The 12,418-nt window shown below is 44.2% G+C and overlaps 1 long non-coding RNA gene across 1 annotated transcript in view; it reads left to right on the forward strand.

Annotated features, from left to right (window-relative positions):
- Window positions 1–467: 467 nt before the first annotated feature.
- The window catches only part of LOC103164390, a 136,640-nt gene continuing 124,689 nt past the window's right edge, over window positions 468–12,418 (forward strand). Inside the window, exon 1 of the long non-coding RNA XR_004769593.1 lies at window positions 468–545. This is a non-coding gene — a long non-coding RNA (uncharacterized LOC103164390). The remainder of the gene's footprint in view (window positions 546–12,418) is intronic.

Raw genomic sequence — 12,418 nt, forward strand, 5'->3', positions numbered from 1 at the left:
TAGTTTTAGGGTTGACCATGTTGTACTGGGTAATCTATCTGGGGCTCATTCGTGGGAGACACTAATTCTCCTTCTCCCAGCAGTCATTATTGCCTGTAGTTCTTTGTTTAGGTGTGAGACCTTCATGAGATTTCCCCCCTCTGTGTTAGCATGTCTATTGATATTGTCATTGTTCAGGTCATGTTTATGGAGCCACTTCTAAGAGATGCAATCTCATAGCAGACTTCCTGGTATTCCGGTTTTTAGAATCTTTCCATCCCCCTCTTCCTTGATGTTCCCTGAACCACAGAAGTAAAAGCAATGCATGCTGTGGATGTGTCCACTGGATCTGGGCTCTCTATAACCCATTGATTGTTGAAATTTCAGTTGTAGTCCATGTATTAAGTCTCCATTTGCTACACAGGAAAATAAAGGGAAAGGTGTTTCTAACAGTGGGAACATTCTCATGGGTCTGTTTATGTCTTGCAGAGTCCTTCCTCGCCACCTGGATCTCCCAGCTTCCTTCAGAAGAGTATGGGTGGAACAAGCTAGCAGATCTCCAAAAGGTAAATGGAACCACATGCAGCATTAGCAGTCTTTGAAATTAAGCATAGATTTAACAGACTGCTAAGTGCCACAGTCCTACAATTCATCAAGCTACATTGAAATAAAAGGCAAATGATGTCCTTATTTATTTTAAAATTAAATGAACAAGTGCTATCATGCACAAGTGAAACATTCATACCTCATTTTTATTGAATAAACATACTAAATGTAGGAGGAAAAACAACCACACAGAATGGGTTCCAAACTGTCCTTAGTTTACTCTTTTCGACTGCTAGGAATGGGTGGAAGGACTACTCCTTTTCTTTTGATAGGGTGGGGAGACCCACTGTAGAGGAGATGAACCTGTAGCCTTTAATGGCTACTTACAGGGCAAGGAAAGTTTAAGGCGGGACCTCTGTGGTCTCAGGCGTTAAGACTGCTACAATTAGAAAAATATTGAAAATGCAAAGCATGCAATATTGGTGACACTCTAAAAAACTGTTGTCTGCTGGAAATGCAAATTTGTTCCTTCTGTTTTTATCTAGCAACTCTGCTTAGGGGACAATTGTAGGTGAAGGTTCTAGAAAAGTGTTAAGAAACAATCCAAATAGTGCCCCAGGTGGTTAGTGAAGAGTGTAATAGAAAGATGAAGATGTGAGTATCATTCCTGTGGGAGATTTACTCCAGATTTCTGAGGGTCAAGGTGCTGGTCAGGGAGGACTACAGTTACAGCGTGGACCAATTCTGGAGAACACAGAACACAGCTACCGGTCCAACAAAGAATCCAGATGCTCCCGGTGGACAACGGAAGACAAATGCACTAAATGTTTCAACAGTTCTCTGAGCCACGCAGAGTTTTGTTCTCTGTGCTTATATAAACTCTGAGTACTGTTTTATATAATACACGCTTTGAGAGCTCCTCGCCTATGAGAGAAATCCCAACACGAAAGGAAAGCAAATGGAAAAAATAAGGAAAATTCCTTGCATTTCCCCATGGTTTATTCCCAAGCCAACCCACACAGCTGAAGCACATCTTAGCTCCCTGCTGCTTCGGGGTTTGGAGATGTTATGTTTTTGAGAAGAGCAGCTCTTTTACACCCTGTATGTCAGGTGTACCCTCACTACCAGCGTTTGGAATCCTTCACTGCTTCAGGTCTTTAAATTTATGATGCTGTGTAACCAACCCAATAAGGACCATTCTGTCTTTCCTGTGGAACACAGACTATGAAGAATTCTGGGTATTTATTTGGGAAGGGAGCCTCCACACTGCCCTCTCCCACTAAGTGTGTGGTCGGAGACAAGCTTAGGAAGTCATAGAAGCATCAAGGTAGCTTCTTCTAGTCACTTTAAGACATAGTCATGTTTTCTTTGTTGCTGCGGCTTCTAGACTGTAGCCAGTCATCATAGGTGGGCATTTTCCTTGTTACTGCTCTGGTTTTGTTTTGTGGCTGGAGAACATGGGAAAGTGAACTTCGTTCAAGCCCTGTCTCAGAGTTCACAGAGGTTTGCACCTTTCGGCTCCAGCAGCGTCTACTCTGTTCCCGACATAAGCAGTTTATGTTGATTTTTTTTTTTTTTTTTTTATTTTCTTGGTGCATTTCTTGAAAGTTTTATCTCCGGTCTGGTCTTGGGTTTTCTTTTGCTGAGAAAGACCCATGTCTGACTCTGTACTCCACCTGGGAAATGTATCTTTCTCAGGACTATGAGGAGTGCCTGGACTTCTTGGCCTTCCTTGACAATGGTGCTTACTTGGAAAGGCCGGATGAACACAGGGCTTCCTGCTTCCTCTTGGGTCCTCTGAGGGTAGGTTTCTGCTCTCCTGCGCCACCTGCTGTAAGTAGCACCACAGACCGGCTTCCCATCCCCAGCCCCAGGCTTGCAGCAGAAGCCAGAGCCAAACCCTTAGTCCCAGCAGATGTTGCTTAGACTGCCAGGTTTCTGTCCAGACCTTATCTGTGTTGCCTTGGCTGGCTCCTAGCTCAGAATTCCAGTGTCCCCAAATGACTTGCCTGCATTCACGCAGGTCCTGAGCTCACTGGCCAGAAGCAAGGGGTCTGCCAGTTTCAGGACTGCTGGAGTGCAGTTCTTGAGGGCTTTCTGAATGTGTGATCAGAGAAGACTGTCTCTTTAGCAGTGAAAATGCACACACACTTCTTTTGAAATGGCGACAGGAATATGGCATTTGTCCTTTAGTGGACTTCCATCATCTCTCCAACTTATCCCAACTGAGCTCACCCCCCACCCCAACCCCACACACCATTCCCGAGTTCTCTGAAGTTGGGTTTTTGGTTCATTGTTTTGTTTTGGTACTTGGGACTTTTCTGCATGCTTCCCAGTGAGTTAGTGATTTTAGCTAAGGGACCATGGAGAGAGAAGGGCTGTTTTTGTTGCCTTCCCATGGTTCCCTATTGTAGGTTGATCAGCCCTTTATACATATTCTTATACATGAGCAGCCTGGCATATTGGAGGCCCATATCCAATATCCATATCCATATGGAGACTCTAGTTGATCAAAATCATTTTCTTGAGGCAAGTCTCACTATGCAGCCCAGGCTGACCATCAACTGATGACTTCCCACCTCAGCCTGTAAAGTGATGAGGTTACAGGTCTGAACCACTGGGTCTGTTTCGAAATTCATCACCTCCAGACTCCTTCCCGAGTTGTCCATCAAAAGGGAAAGCCAACGTTGAGATCTTGAATGCTCGTTCCTGATTTAATTCTTTAAATAAAGCTGTCTCTGGGGGAGGGGGAGAGTGACTTCTGCTGTTTGTCTGATAAGAGGGGGAGCATGTGACCAGCAACTGTTTCTTGAAATCAGGTGGAAAAAAACAGAAATATATGCATATGAAAAAGAATTGAGATTAAACACAAGTTTGAACTTCCTGAGAGCAAAGGTTACTTGAGAAAGAGGAGCGTCTATGCTAATACCTACTGTAAATCATTCATTTTGATCAGTAAGCACTTACTTTACACTTGCTCTGTGTTAGCACTGGGGGATGCTGGTGTTAAATGTAGCATTTGACACAGAGAGCATTTGTCTCTGAGAACACAGAGACAAGTGGACAATTTCAGTACAATTTTCTAATGGCTAAGAGAGGGCATGGCCTAGATGGCGTGGAAGATCCCTGATTCAGGCTGTCCAGCTTTAGAGGGTGATATTACGATGAACACACACAGCCAGGGAATTGCAGTGGGTGGTTGATCTACAAACACCTTCAGATACTGGGAAGTCCTTTCAGTTCTTTTTCTAGAAGGAGATGTTGTCTCATAAACAATGATGACTTCAAGAGGCTCAGTTTTCTGCTTCTTGGTTGGCTTGTGACATTGGCATAATAGCTCTCTGTATGTTAGAAGGGAAAGGGTGAGGCAAGGAACCTTTTCTCTGCATCTGAGGGACATGCTTGAAGAAGACTTGATGTTCCTGATGTCATATGGCTGGGGACCTAGCCCAGGAATTCTCCATGCAAGCCAGTGTGGCATGGAGAAGATCAAGACTCAGATGAAATATATGTAGCTAATCAGAGTTCTAACAGATCATCTGACAGGTAGGAAGGCTGAGGCTAAAGAGCAAGGAACCACCTATAATCTTTGGGATAATTCACATCTATCCTCTGGCTTATATCTGACAAGACTGGGAACCTCTGAGAGGCGTGTTTTGCAGTAAGACTTGGTAGCCTGGTGGTGGCAGTGGCTCAGTGAGTAAAATGCTAGCCTTGCTAACTTAAGGTTCTGAGTTTGATCCCCAGGATCTATGTAAAAATGTTAGGCATGGTGGTGGATGCTTAATCTCAACTCAAGGGAGGCAGAGACAGGAGAATCCCCAAAGTTTATTGGCCCATTTGGCCTAATGAGAGATCCTGTCTCAAAGGGAGTGCACTAAATTCCCAAGGATGACTTCTGAGGCTATACACCAGCATCCTCCTGTGTACATACACCCTTACACAGACAGATGAACACACACACACACACACACACACACACACACACACACACACACACACACTTTAAAAAGAGGCAATTGGAAATAGTAGGCCAGTTGGAATTGGCCTGTTTCACTTGAATACCCTGCCAACTGGATTGGCATTAGAAGGGTGGTTCTCCCAGCCTCCTCAGGGAGTTATTCAATCTACACTATGGCAGCTGGTGTCCTTGTTGCCCTGGACCCATGGTCAGTAAAAGAAATCCAGGGAGAAACAAAGATTGTGGAGTGGCTGCAGACCCAAGCCCTCCAGGCCCACTTGCCCAGGGTGGGCGGGGCCCAAAGGGTTGGTGCCAGGCGCTGTGTGGCTTCTCCACCCCTTCCCAGGCCCCTCAGAGCATCTGCTGGCTTTCAAAACTGCAGCCACCCTGAATGGGTCTTTGTGTGTGCCCCAGGAGCTGGCTCAGAGGAGCCCTGTTGAAATGCTTTAGCGATGTCTCCTCAGGACCAGGCATAGCCAGGCATGGTGCCCATCTTGTGAGGGCCGGACTTTCTGGTGCTGTTTGGAGACATATTCTGCACTCCTGTAAAGAGTATCATGGACAGGCTATGGGAATAGCAGATTCTCTCTCCCTCTCTCTTTCATTCATTCCCCTCTCTTCTCTCTTCTCTCATTGTGCTTTCTGGTCACCCGTACATGGCCATGGTAATACTCATAAAAAGGGGCAATAATACTTGGTCGTTCCTTAGAAGCCTGGTTCTGTGTTGACAGTTCAGTACTGTTCCATCCAGCTTGCTTAGTCATGCTCCAAGATACATTACTTCACAGTTTCCACTCTATGTGTGGAGAAACCAAGGTTTTGAGGTGATAACTCACTTGCACCCAAGGAATTCTGAGCAGGAACATAAAAACAGGATTAGTTGTCGGTGTGTCTCTTTCTCCCTTTCCAGGTTTCAAGGTATCTCTTGCAAGGTACTGAGACCTGCAGGCCACTTGTAGACCCAGCTGTCCAAGAGACACCTGTACTCCTGGGTGCTGAGGCTGAGTGTGGGAAATGCAGACAGGCTTGTGCTCACTTGGATCCCATCGTCCTTATTCCATGACCCCTTGTGCTCTGTCATGTTGAGAATAACATTTTACTTTACATGATGGAAGAAACTACAGATGTAGAAAGAAACCTGTGTGGACAACTTTCATCTTCAAACCTTGCCTAAAGAATCCCATTGCCATGTCCAAGAAACCAGGAAACAAATGGCACCAAATGCCATAGCACAGGGCTCTTTCTTTATTCCTGATGTTGGTGGTTACAGCCCTGCCACTGCCTACACAATTTATTGTTCTCTCTTGCCACTAAGGCAGTGAATGTTCCTTCACTGGGCTGTCCTTGCCTAGATAGGGATACTGCTTCTGTTTATTTTTTTTTCTTAGTAGATAAAATTGGTGGTGATGGTGATATTTACTTTCCCCTGCCTGTTTTCTCTTATGTGTGAAAGGACCAATGCTGGAGCATACAAAACTCTAAGCATGACCCCTTTGGAAGCCCAAAATGGCTGACCATGGCTGAGCCAAATGGCCAGGTGGGAAGGCCTGCATCTTTTTGCACACAAAATAAAAACAGCACCAGAAACGAAAGTGAACACAGAAGTTCCTGGTTGTGTGCTTTGGTAAAGTGTTGTCTGAAACCTAGAGTTCTTTGCCTTTCCTCTCCCACCTTTCCCTTCTCTTGTCTTCCTTGCCTTTTTCTTTCTTTAAGACAAAGTCCGTTAATGCTGCTGATACTTGTCTTGACCTCTTGGGCTCAGGATCTTCCTCCACTAGTAGTTTGGACAATAGATACAAGCCTCCACACCCAGCTCTTGTCTTTTCTTTATAAGAAAGTTGACCTTCTAACCGTCTTGACTATTTATTGACCATATAGCCATACTTTCTGGAAATAGAGGAATAGCATTGCCTCTCAGAGGGATATTCAACTTTTAAAAATTAAGATGGAGTCCATGGTATTTAGTATGCTAAGCAAGTGTTCTACTACTGGGCTACATTTTCTGATGTAGAGGCCTTTAACATCCATCTTTAATATACAACCAAAAAGAAACTCAGTAGAACTGAATCCCCAGTTGCATGTGGTTTATGTGCTCTGCCCTTCACCGTGAAGAATCAACTTGTACCCCGAGCTATCACTGCATACAATGGCAGAGGTAGCAGGGTTGACATGGTGGATAGAAGGATCATTCTGTGCACCATTCTTCAAGGTGCTTCCTGTTATTCCATATTTCAATCTGATACCTAAAAGTCATTACCTAAGTATGTTTTTCCATTATACCATTGTTGTCACTATGAATTAGAAGTGCAATATGACTGCCATGGTAGATGAGAAATACTTGTATTTTTGTTTAACTGAAACATAAGGCCAACAGAGAAATATCAATCAGAATAAAAAAGGTTGTGATGACTAATCTGTAGATGATTAAGGTCTGGAGTGTGGAAGACATTGATTAAGTCAGAATGAACTATGCATACCCATTAGACTACCTTTCAACAAAGTCAAATTTCAGAGAGAGCAGATCTCACTATTAAGACAAACAATAAGGACAAGAGATTAAGGAACAATTCATGGAAGGAAATAGGAAAGTGTGTGTGTGTGTGTGTGTGTGTGTGAGAGAGAGAGAGAGAGAGAGAGAGAGAGAGAGAGAGAGAGAGAGAGAGAGAGAGAGAGAGAGAGAGAGAGAGAGAGAGAGAGAGGCAGAAACAGAAACAGAGACAGACACAGAGACAGACACAGAGAGAAAATGAGAATACATAGGAAACAAACCCATTTAGATAAGATGAGGGAGATTTACTTCTGATGCTTGGGCTATATGAAGTTTGAATAACTTCCTGTGTTTAAATATTTCATTCATAGGGCAACATGTGAGTCATTGGAGAATTCAGTCTTTGTTCAGTAGAACTGTCAATTTACTTCTTAGCCATAGTTGGCAGACACTGTGGAATCACCTGTCAGGACAGTGATGAGTAGGCGACCGGGATTGCCAGAGGTTTTCAAAGAGAAATACCACCAAAGGCAGCTATTAGGAAGACCAGCCAGAAGTCATATATGAGCAGGATTATAGTGGGTAGTCTTAGTAAACCAAAGTAGGTGGTATAACTGTAATCCAGTGTGAAGGGGCGGGAGAAGGAGAGAGGAAAGGAGAGAGAGGAGGAAGGGAAGGAAGGAGAGAGGGAGAGACTGGGGAGAGAGGAGAGATAAGCTTCACCAAGGGTAGCTGCATGGGGAATAAAAGAAATGGACCAATTCAGGAAACTCAGTGGAGGAAAAGAATGGACAGAGCAACTAAAGGCAGTGGTAGAGGGATGAGTCAGGGAGGAATTTGTTATGACTTAGTCAATGTGAGATTCCCCAAGAAGGTGACTGGGCATCTGTGCACTGGCCAACGCAAGCAACTAAACTTTCTGCTGTTTCCTTCCAGGAAACAGTCAAGAAACAAGTTGCTAGGGCCTGTACCCTACCTAGCAGAGCAGCTGCACAAACTTACCCCTAAATCTATGATGATGGGAATCACATGACCCTGATGTAGGATGAGTCAAAGTCAGAGGCAAGGTGGAAGATGCAGGTTTATGTTCCCCCAAGGAATGATGGCACTTCATAGATGCCATTGTCACAGTCCTAAAATAGCTCTTCATGCTGGAGCTGTGGAATGCCCAGCTAACTTTTAGTTAGTGGGGTCCTCTGCACAAATGTAAGAAGAATTCTGCCATGAATTGGGAATAGGAAAAATCTAAATGCCATGGTGGTGTCCTATTTAATGTGCAGGCCCACATGGCTATGGTTTATTTTGGGTCCCATCCTCTCTTTTGTCAGCATTTCCTTACTCTGGTACCAAGCTTCTTCAACTCTCAAAATGAAATGGAAAATGACTATTAGTTTTCTTCCATGACATCCAACAGTGAGCTTCAGGACTCTGGTGGGGATGGCATCTCATTGGCTCCAAGATGAAAGGTCTGTTATGAAGTCATGAGCTTAACTCACTGGCACCTCCCAATGAGCCTCTCAGATTACCTAACAACATGTTCTTTTATGTTGACTCCAGAATAAAAAAGAAAGAAAGAAAGAACATTGCTTTGATAAATGAAGGCAAGGTAACTAAAGCCCCTTCTTTAGAGACCTACCCAGTCTCGGGGGAGTTTAATGTCTCTATGACCCAGATTGGTCCCTGGCCAAGGACCCTTGAAGTCCTCTAAAGAAGAGCAGCTCTTGAAAGTCCAATTGTATCTTTCATCAAAGATGAAATTAGCCTCTTTTCATAACCCTTTTGCTTTCCCATACTGAGGGCTACTGTTAGCTTCTGGTGCCTTTTTCCTTTCTTGGTGTGAAAATGCAAAAATCTATTGTCCATCAAGAATGAACCATCTTCCCTCAGGAACAGGGGTTTCAATGAGGAAACCTCGGAAATCTACAGGACCTTCTGTAGTAGTTCAGTACTTATCTTTAGCATAGGTGTGGACTTTGGGAGCCCATTCCACATAGAGGAATACTCCCTGAGCCAACACACACACACACACACACACACACACACACACACACACACACACGGGGGGGGGGTCACTAGGCCCTATCCTGAAGGATACAATCGACTCTGATGACACCCTATGGAAGGCCTCGCCATCTAGGGGGAGCAGAAAGGGATATGTGATAGGTAGGGTTTTAGTTGGGGGAGGGAGGTGGTAGGGGAGGAGGGGAGGGAGAGGGATTTTCATGTAAAACAATCTTGTTTCTAATTCAAATAAAAAATCTGCAGAAAAAAAGGAAAAAAAGAATGAACCATCTTCGTAGTCACACTAATTTATAAATTTCCCTCAAAAAAAAAAAAAAACGCATGGATATATGGTAATGTCTGAATGTCAAGTGTCATATTTCCAGTGGGATGAAAGAGCCCCATGTTGCTGGGGGTCTTTGGCAGAACCCACTCCTAGGGAACTGTCACCATACACTTCTTATCCACAATGGGAAGCTTTCCGAGAAGCATGCTGAGATCAACATAGGTCCCTAGGAGTTATTTACTCACTTGGAGATGAGACGTGCCCTGATGATTTCTTAGCTTCTTAGTTTACCATGGCAGTTTGAGCTCAGTGACCCTTTAGTTTCTATCTGAGAAAAAAAGCTTGATTCTGATTGACCGCTCTTAGAGTCCCCAGACACCTGTAGGCCATGGTGCCTATGAGAGTGAGTTCAGAGTTTTCTATCTAAAACTTCCTGTGTTCAAATTTAATGCTTTCAGACTTGGAGTGTGGTCCTGCAGTGCTGTTGCTTTAGTTGGCCATGAATGCAGGAGCTGCAGCTATAGCTGCATGTCTATGCTACTGGTTCTGTGTGGGCAAGACATAGTTGGGCTTCTTTTGCAAATGCTTTGCAAGAGTGGCCAGTTCTCAATGACCCCCACACGGATCATGTGCTCTATGGATCATCCATAGATAGTTTTTCATTCCAATCTGGCTATGCTGTTATTTGGCATGCTCTCATGAAGCTATCCCTCAATATCTTCCCCTAAACAAGGCACACGCTAACGCCTTGCTTTCCAATGTTAGCAAGGAAGGAAATAGGCAGAGGTAGATTTACTGAGCTGTCATGGTGTAACAATTCGTAAATCACTAAGAATGACTGGAGTAATCCTGCTTGAAATTGCATCATTACTGCTCAAACACCTCTCTGTAAGTATGAAAACAATAATAATAATAATAAAAAAACTTCATATACCTACTCGATCCTCTTCTTAGTGCCAGAATTTGCAAGGATATAATTACAGCAGTGAACCCTAAACCAAGTGGAAGTTTAGGAGTGAGAGAGAATTGACACATATAATTCTCCTGCCAACTTGAGATCCCCTGGGGCTTAATCTGAAAAACCTCTCTAGCTCTTTCTCAAGACAGTCATCAAGGAAGTCACATCAGAGCCATCTTGTCCTCCTCCCTCCACTGAGTGAAACCCAATCAAACAGTGTAAAACCAACAAGAAAATTGGTTGTGCCTTATCTTCTCCTGGGGGTGGAGAGAAAGTACCTCTTAGATCTGCTCCACCTTAAAAGCAAAAAATGTGGACTTTCTGTGTGCAGCTCTGACACGAAGGGGGCCCTGACCTGTGCAGGGAGTGGGGGAATGTAAGCAGATCTCTGAAGAAACCACTTGGCTCAGCAATTTTCGAGCTTGTTGTAATTGGCCGAGCCTAAAAGAATTCTTCGAGCTGTACTTATGCCAAGGAAAATGTAAAGGCTTCCCTGAAACAGAGGCATTTGGGGTGGATGAGAAGAAAGGGCTCATCTGCAAACTAGACAAACAGACAAGCAAAGTGGACAGGAAGCAGGGGTGGGGAGCAAGCAGAGAGCTGCACACGGACAATTTACTTTTTTGGCACATCAGTGAGTCTGGCCATGCCAGGCAGGTTAGACAGATCTATCAAAAAAAAAATTGGAAAGCCAATTCCTACTTCCCTGAAGGCTAAGCCATCTTCTTGTCTAGTCTGGCTTTGCAGAGGCTTTGTAATGTCCCTATCTCTGGACATGAGAGACTGGGGTCTTCTCTGACAGTCTCAGGCTAAAAGCCAACTTCCTGTTGACTGACTGCTGCTGATGCCCAGGGTACCTCACAAGCCTTCCACTCTGACACTTAGCTATTACTTCATCTTCCTTTTCCTGGTCCTTTCTTAGTACCATGAGGGTCAGCCTGGTGGGTCCTGTTGGGTTCCTAACATATATATACCTTGACCCTAGCTATTAGTACTCTGAGCAATAGCTGACTGGGCCACTGGGTACTATGGGGCACTTTATAGCGGGGTTCCAGTCCATTATGGTGGCTTATATGAGCACATGCAAGGTGTTCTAGCTACACCTGATGGATATGGCTGTGATGTATGAATAGTGCTTGACTACAGGAGAGTGCTCTTAGGTGTGTTTCCCTGAAAATCTAGGAAGTCAGAGAAACAGAGGAATTTGGTCATGAGATGGCTCTGACTTCCTTCCATCTCTCTGCTCTGGTCTTTCCTGCCTCCTCCTTTGCCTACAATGTGAATCTGTCTTCACCCCCCCCCCCCCCGCTTCCATCATCTCTTGATATCCCACGTGACCTTGGAAAAGTCTTATCCATCTGACACCTCTCATAGGACATCGTCACTTCCTGTCGCCATCCCTCTAACTTGCCCTTCCACCCCTGCTTCCGTTCTTTTCCTTCATCCTCCAATTCCAGCTTTTTCCTTTCTTTGGTCAGAGATTAACTCTTCAATGTTCTTTCTCTTTCTCCTCTTGCACTTCTCCGGAACTCTTCATTTCTTTCACAGCAGACAGCATGCACCTTAATATTCCTGCCTTCCTCTCGAGCAATCTTCACCCTTCTTTATTTATTTTGCTTCTTTTTCCCTATCTCCCCTACCTGCATTATAAAGATTATCAATAATGCAAAAAGGGGGCGGATCAGGGGAAACTAACAGTGTCACTAGTGGGGCTATTCAACCTTCAACTTTTTAAAAATTGTCAATCTGGAACCATTCTGAGGGTACCATTTTCTTCTCCCTTGTTTCCATGTCTTGTTGACACATATTATATGTGAGTGGCTATTCTTTAGGCCCAGTAAGCATGCTCTATAGCCAAATGGATCTTTGAGGCTGACTTCAGAGTTGTTATAGCCTCTTAATTGAGGAAGTAGTGGAAGGAGCTCAGGCATGGCTGGAGGTGGTAGCTTGCTATTGCAATGGTTTCTTAACACCTCCCTAAACCCTAAGTTGCTCCTTTTGTGGCTTATTCAGAGATCAGAAACATTTCTTTTTCTTGATATTTTCCACCACATGGAAGGGCAACTGTTTCGTTTAAGAAGTTCTTTAAGCTTGTGGAATTAACCTGGGAGGGTGAATTACTCCATTTTAGTGAAGGACAGGAAAAGAAATGAAGCACACTTTGGCATTAGGTGGCTGTCAGATTAAACCATGCTGATT

This window comes from Cricetulus griseus, chromosome 4 (genome assembly GCF_003668045.3).
Source record: "Cricetulus griseus strain 17A/GY chromosome 4, alternate assembly CriGri-PICRH-1.0, whole genome shotgun sequence".
NCBI lineage: Eukaryota > Metazoa > Chordata > Mammalia > Rodentia > Cricetidae > Cricetulus > Cricetulus griseus.